The sequence below is a fragment of the Dipteris shenzhenensis genome, chromosome 18 (assembly GCF_047967505.1).
Source record: "Dipteris shenzhenensis isolate YYH24624 ecotype China chromosome 18, Dip_SZ_1.0, whole genome shotgun sequence".
NCBI classification, from domain to species: Eukaryota; Viridiplantae; Streptophyta; class Polypodiopsida; order Gleicheniales; family Dipteridaceae; genus Dipteris; species Dipteris shenzhenensis.
In genome coordinates, this window is record NC_141613.1 from 28826013 (window position 1) to 28832279 (window position 6267).

Genomic DNA, 6267 nt, shown 5'->3' on the forward strand with positions numbered 1-6267 from the left:
AGGCAGGCCGCATGGAAACCGATCTGCCATGCAGACAGGCAACAGGCCCCAACAAGGGGCATTCAGCTAGCCAAGTTGTCTCAAGGACCACCAAGCAGTCCGACCTGACTGTCAGAGAGTATAGTAAGTTCTTACAGGTGTTACTGAAATGTTGTGACATCTTTCCTAATTTCAGCAAGAATTCCATTCATATGCACTCCTGGTACGGTTAACCGATGATAAAATGGTGCACTCCTGTACCAGCAGGTTCTAATTCGTCTGACAGGCATGAATAATTTCGTCAGGGAAACTCAAGAGCCTTTACAGGTGGGAAGCCAGTTTTGAGATGCTCCTGAAAGTGCAAAAAGAAATACATGCTTACCATAAGTGGTCATTGGAATGTTGAAACTATATTCCAATATGGGATTTCGGCACCATGAAAGCTGGCAATAGTTAGGCATAACATGTGGAAAAGGCAAGTCCTCGAAACACACCCGATCAAACCCCATACTCATTTGATTTACAAAGCCCACAGAAATGCACCGTCTATCTTACCACTCCCTCCATTACAATAAAAGATCAGAAATCTAAAAAGACTTTTATCAAGACACCTCAGCTTCCGATACAGCTGCAGAGCAACATAACTCTCCATACTTATGACTCTCCATACTTGTGAATGATGTTTCAGTCGAACCAATGAGAAAATCTCCTTGCAACTACTGTCAACTGGCAGTTCTAATGCTTTACAGTTGATATATAATCACCATCCATATTGCCAAGCCCCCTCCATAAGTATAGCAATGTGCCATAAAAAAGGGGGGGAAGCAAACAAACAGACCTTAATGCAAATGAAATCCATCAGTCAACATTTGATAATTTCACATAGGTCTCGAGGGTCCAAGAGAATGCGTCCATCCACAGCTAGGCTAAAAGGGCTTTTGGCATCGACAAAGTCAACAAGCAATAAAAAGTAACGAAACAGGAATGTGAGAAATTCCAACCGAATGGAGACATATTTTCAAAGGTGGTTGAGTTGCAAATTCTTGGCAGATTAACAAGCTGGCTATCTTTATTAGAATCCACATATGCAGATACAAAGAAGTTTGTTTGGGTCTCACACACACAAACAAATTAGATTAATCGGATGCATGAAAACTTATACACCTTCAAAAATTAGGACATGATTCAAAACAATAAAGCGATTGGAGGCAAATTCCGTAGGGATTCCAAAGGAAATTTATAGATTTGGGACAAAATGCTCGTAATGGTTTGAGAGAAGTTCACAAAAGCCTCAACCTTCTCGTAGGCGAGCTGTAGACAACCGTGTGCTCTCAAACAACCGAGTTATAAGAGCACGCGCCTCTGCATAGCAGGCTTTATCCATTCTGTAAGCGATTAAAGTAAAGCAGCATGTCATGGAATTGCGATGATCGAAGCCATGATATGGAGTGAAATGGATGAGCAGGGTGAGAAGGAGCAGCAGCAGCAAGGCATCAGATGAAAACTAGCGGTAGTAAGAATTGGCGCCATAGTAGGGGACGGTGTAAGCAGCGGGCTGGAAGGAGGCAGCAGCAGCGAAGGGGTTATTGGGAAATTTCATGAGGCCATTGTGGCCTTGCTGCTGGTATTGGAGCCAGAGCTGCTGCTCTTGGACGAGGAGCTGCTGTTTCTGCTTGAGGTCGGCCATCTGGACGTAGGCAGGAGGAGGAACAGTGACGGAAGCTAGGAAGGGGTCTCCTTCATGCATGAAGGGTTGGCCGGCAGAGGGAGGAGCAGGGAGGGCGAGGAAGGAGGATTGGGGACGACCTGGGAGAGCTACGCTGCTTGCACTGCCGGAAGGTGCCGTTGCCGATGCAAATTTCTGTCGATCTACGCCTTGATCATACAAACTGTCGAGTAACAATCGATCGAAGCCTCCCGCCAGCTCCTTCCCGTTTGGTTTCTTCGACAAATCGCTCTCTGATTCCACCAATGCTAGCTCCCATCCCGTCGCTCCGTTTCCTGAGCTCTGCACCGCCATCGCTGCACTCCCGCTGCTCGCATTCGATTGCTCCCCCCCCGCAGACGAGGAGAACGTTTCCCATGTCGTGTTCACTGTTGCTGATTTCGATTCGTTGCCTAAGAACAGCGCCAGCGCTAGCCTGTCCGAACGCTCCTCGCTCGACATCGCCGGCTCCTTCAGATCGAGCAAATCCGGCTGGCGGCCTGCAGGCAAATCTGCTGGTTTGAATCCCCCCCCTGCTGCTGGCTTGGGAACTGCTGCTTCTTCTTGCTTCACAGGAGGAGCCGGCAGAGCCTTCATGCCGTTGATCTCGTAGCTCGCTTCCTCGGCCGCTTCCTGCCGATCTCGTCCCGGGCTGCGAGACCTCGGCTCCGGGCTCTTTGGCCTCCGGCTGGGGCGAGCAGAATCGGTGCGATTTCTGAGAAATTCTTCCATCGTCTCCAACATTTCCTCCGGGATCCTGTCCACCGTTGGGTACTCTGTCGCCCTGCACACCCCCAATGCCTTGCAAAAGCTGTAAAACGAGATGAGTTCCTCTACCTGCTTCGCTTCCCTGCTGTAGATGTCAAACGCCTTGACGCAATCTCGCTGCTCCATGTCGAAGAAGGCGTCAAGGAGAATGGCCAAGCCATCGCGGATGTCATTGTAGAGCTGGAAGCTCTCCCTCACAACAGGGTAGAGAGCAATGTGCACCAGGCGATTCGTCTTTGCAGCCCCAGTCGGCCTGCAGGACAGCACTCGCTCCACCAAACGCTGAAGAGATGAGAACTTCTCCAAGAGCTCGTCCGCCGGCATGTCCTTTACCGCTAAGCTTTTGGGTCCCTGCTGCGATTCGTCTTCTCGCCGGCTCTGATCCTCATAGTCGCGACCAGATCCATAGCTATCCTGGTAGTAACCGCTGTCTCCGTGATCGTATCTAGACTCGTTGTACGCAGATCTCTTCTCCGGTCTGACCTTCGCAAGCGATCCGATCGAGCAATCCAAGCGCTCGTCCAGGTACATCCCGTAAGTTCGCACAAAGGCCGAATGATCCCAAGCATTGGAGTGCGACTCATCCCTGAAATCCGACACATTCAACAGTCGCATCCCCCGCCTACCGGAAAACATCATCTCCTGCTCGAACGCTGGATCCCCGTCTCGCAGCAGGCGGTGCGCGAGCATGAGCGCCTTGATGGCCACGATCCAGTCATGCGTCTTGCTCAGGCGTCTGGCCAGGCCCGAGACGCAGGCGTTGACGTAGGCTCGAGAGTAGGAGGTAAGGTGCAGGATCTCCTGGACATGCTTCTCCTCAATGGGGACTTCGTCGTGGCTGGTGGCTTTGACGAGGGCGACGTCGAGGTCGGGGGCACCAGAGCTGGCGACTTTGGCGAGGGAGATGCTGGTCTGGTCCTTGAGGGAGCCCAGGGCTTTACGCAGCTTGCGCTGCATGGGAGCCATAGAGGATAAGGAGCAGGGGAAGCGTTGGAGCTTGTGGGAAGGGTTGGAGCTTGGCTATGGCGATGGGAAGCTTCGAAGCTTTTGGCTATGGCGATGGAAGCTCTAAGGTCTTGGCTGTGGCAATTTCAAAGCTTTGATGAAGAAGAAGAAGAAGATAAACCAGTTGGACATTTTCGAAAAAAATGCAAAAAAAAATCCCACAAATTGTCCTTATGGCCTTTTTGCTCGGTCAGTCAAAAACATTTCATTTTCAGCCCCCAAAAAAAAAGGTAATTCGTACGTACACGGGCGCTCGCCTGCTGGCCCTTTGCCACGCCTGCGCCACGTCATTTAACGCCTCTGCCCACTTCGACACGACAGCACTGCCTCAGCCGACGCCTCTGTCACGTTGGCAGAACCGTGATGCTGCCATGTGAGAAACGTCTCCTGTGTCAGAGCAGCTCGTGGGGGCCACATCACCGTACGCCTCTGTCGCTCGCTGCTTCACTGTCCACCGCCCCCGTGCCACGCCGAAGCCACATCATCGTACGCCTCTGTCCGTTGCCTCTCCGCAAAGCGTGCTGCTGCCACGTGGTAAACGTCAGAAGAGTGCCGTAGGCCATGGAGATAAACGCCTACCAACAATGTGAAAGGAGTAATTTAAATTCTAAAGCCTACCAACAATGTGAATGCAGTACATTGTGTCACATGAGCCAACAAGGGAATGTTCCTTCGCACGATTCTACACGAATGCACAATGCAATCCAACATAGCCTCTTCTTGGACTCTTAAGAGCGGCGAGCTAGTTCAATAGACTCTCCTAGTATACGGCTAATGTAGTGGCATCTGGGGAATACCCCGTTCAGGAAGATCTCAGCCAAACCAGTCTATAAAGGATTGCTGGAAAGCCATTTACTGGTCTAGAGTCTGAATAAAAAATGGGTGCTCATGGTTGGTGGCGTGGCAAGTTCAAGGAAGTATGGCAAATTTGTTGTGTGGGCAAGTTCAGTTTTATCCTTTGGAAGCTCTTAAATGAATGGTTGCCAGTCAGACACAAGCTAGCAAAAATCTTCCACCTATGTGCTTTGTGTGGTCACGCGGTGGAATCGCTACAGCACCTAATGTGGCAATGCTCGGTCGTCAGAGGGTGTTGGAAGAAAGTCGAGAAAGCTGAGAGGGATGTTGGCTTGATGACGAAATTCTGTCTAGTCAATAACTGGAAGTTGGGTCTGCTAGGGGATTCTACAGGACTACCCTCCACGTTGCAAGCTTGTTGGCCTCTTATTCAAGGAGCTGTTTGCTAATCGATTTGGTCAATCAGGAACCAAGCTGTGTTTAGGAAAGACCTTGCCCCAGGGTTTGGGGAGGGGGTGGTCCTAGGCATAGTTGAGTCACCTTGTATGACCTCGCCAAGATTCTAGGATAGACTAAGTCACTGGAAAGCCAATGCTTGGGTGATCTAGCCCGGTGCTTGAGTCAACAGTCTTGAATTGAGTTTTCTCTACTTTAGGAGTGTAGGCCTAGGGCTCTGCCCCCACAATTGGCCATTTTTTGTAGGGGTTTTTTAGGGACTTCCCCCCCCCCCCCCCACTATTAATATAATTAGCTCTTTTATTTTATTTTATTTTTTTATTTAAAAAAAAATCCAACATAGCTTCACAATGTTAGGCTTGCCGATGGGACGCTCATGGGCACTGAGTGAGTGTCATTCCTTCCCTCACATCTTATGACCAAAATTTTCCTCCACCAAGTTTGAAGTTTCGATGCCAATAAGAGTGCATTCCCACTCGCACTACTGCCTTTGCATTTTGAAATGATTTTGAGTAGGTGCAGGCTCCATATTTTGCACGCTGAACGTAGGAAGTGCTTATTTGCACTATTGGTTTACACACTTTTGTTAGCATTAGCTAAAAAATTAGAGCTCGTCCGTCAGTTGTAGCGAGTAAAGGTTTCACAAATGGAATAATCTCAAGCACTATAACTGTAAATCTTTGGGATGGTCTCTAAACTATCTTTTCTCAAGAAGGCTTCAAATCTTCAACCTCAAAAACCTCTTGCAACTACAAATTATTCAAAATGCGATCTTCCCTTTCCCACTACTTTAATGACGTCCCACCTTCAAGAGTCATGCCATACCTTTCAGGTTTACAATTCATCTCCCATCTACAAGTCCTTGGTCGTATTATTACATGCACTTGATCATCAGCCTTAGAGTCATGTCACCCTCACTCATTTCTCATCCCATTGAACCATGCAATGATCAAACTGCCCAACTTCTTTTCCATTTTGTTAGATAAAGGGCTCTTGTTCTATTTATTGATTGTCTTCTATTTATTGATTAGGTGGACACATTTACAATACATGAGATACAAGGCAAAATAGAAAAAGCTAAGTCTGCCATCTAAAGGGGAGCAATGGTAAAGGAGCATTGCTATATAGATACCTTCAATAAGATAGACGTTTACTTACACTATAGTGAAAAAAGGCTATTTTAATGCCAATTTTGCCTGTAGATTTTGCTAATTTGTCCCTCTCCTCCTCATGGAAATAGAATCAGAAGCTAACAACCAAAGCCCTTGTGAACGACGTGGGCTCCGAAAGATGTAAAACCCATAGGTATATCCCTAGCCCCAAATAAGAATTAATTAATTAGTAAAGGACAAAGGTGGAGAGATCGAGGGGGACTAAAGTACAAAGTATTATGCTTTCTTTCATTCATTAATACCCACATACCCTTGAAATTTCAAAGCAAATTGGCCAAATATAAAACATTGAGAGAAGAAGTTAAATGGGAAGGACAACTATGATGTACAAAGTTGAAGGGAATACATATATGAAGGGAAGATTTCAAGGTTTAAGGTGTGCCTTCT

At 47.8% G+C, this 6267-nt stretch overlaps 1 pseudogene; it reads right to left on the reverse strand.

Moving 5' to 3' along the window:
- Positions 1–1044: 1044 nt before the first annotated feature.
- On the reverse strand, positions 1045–3567 carry LOC147891060 (putative clathrin assembly protein At4g32285 pseudogene; annotated as a pseudogene).
- Positions 3568–6267: the final 2700 nt, after the last annotated feature.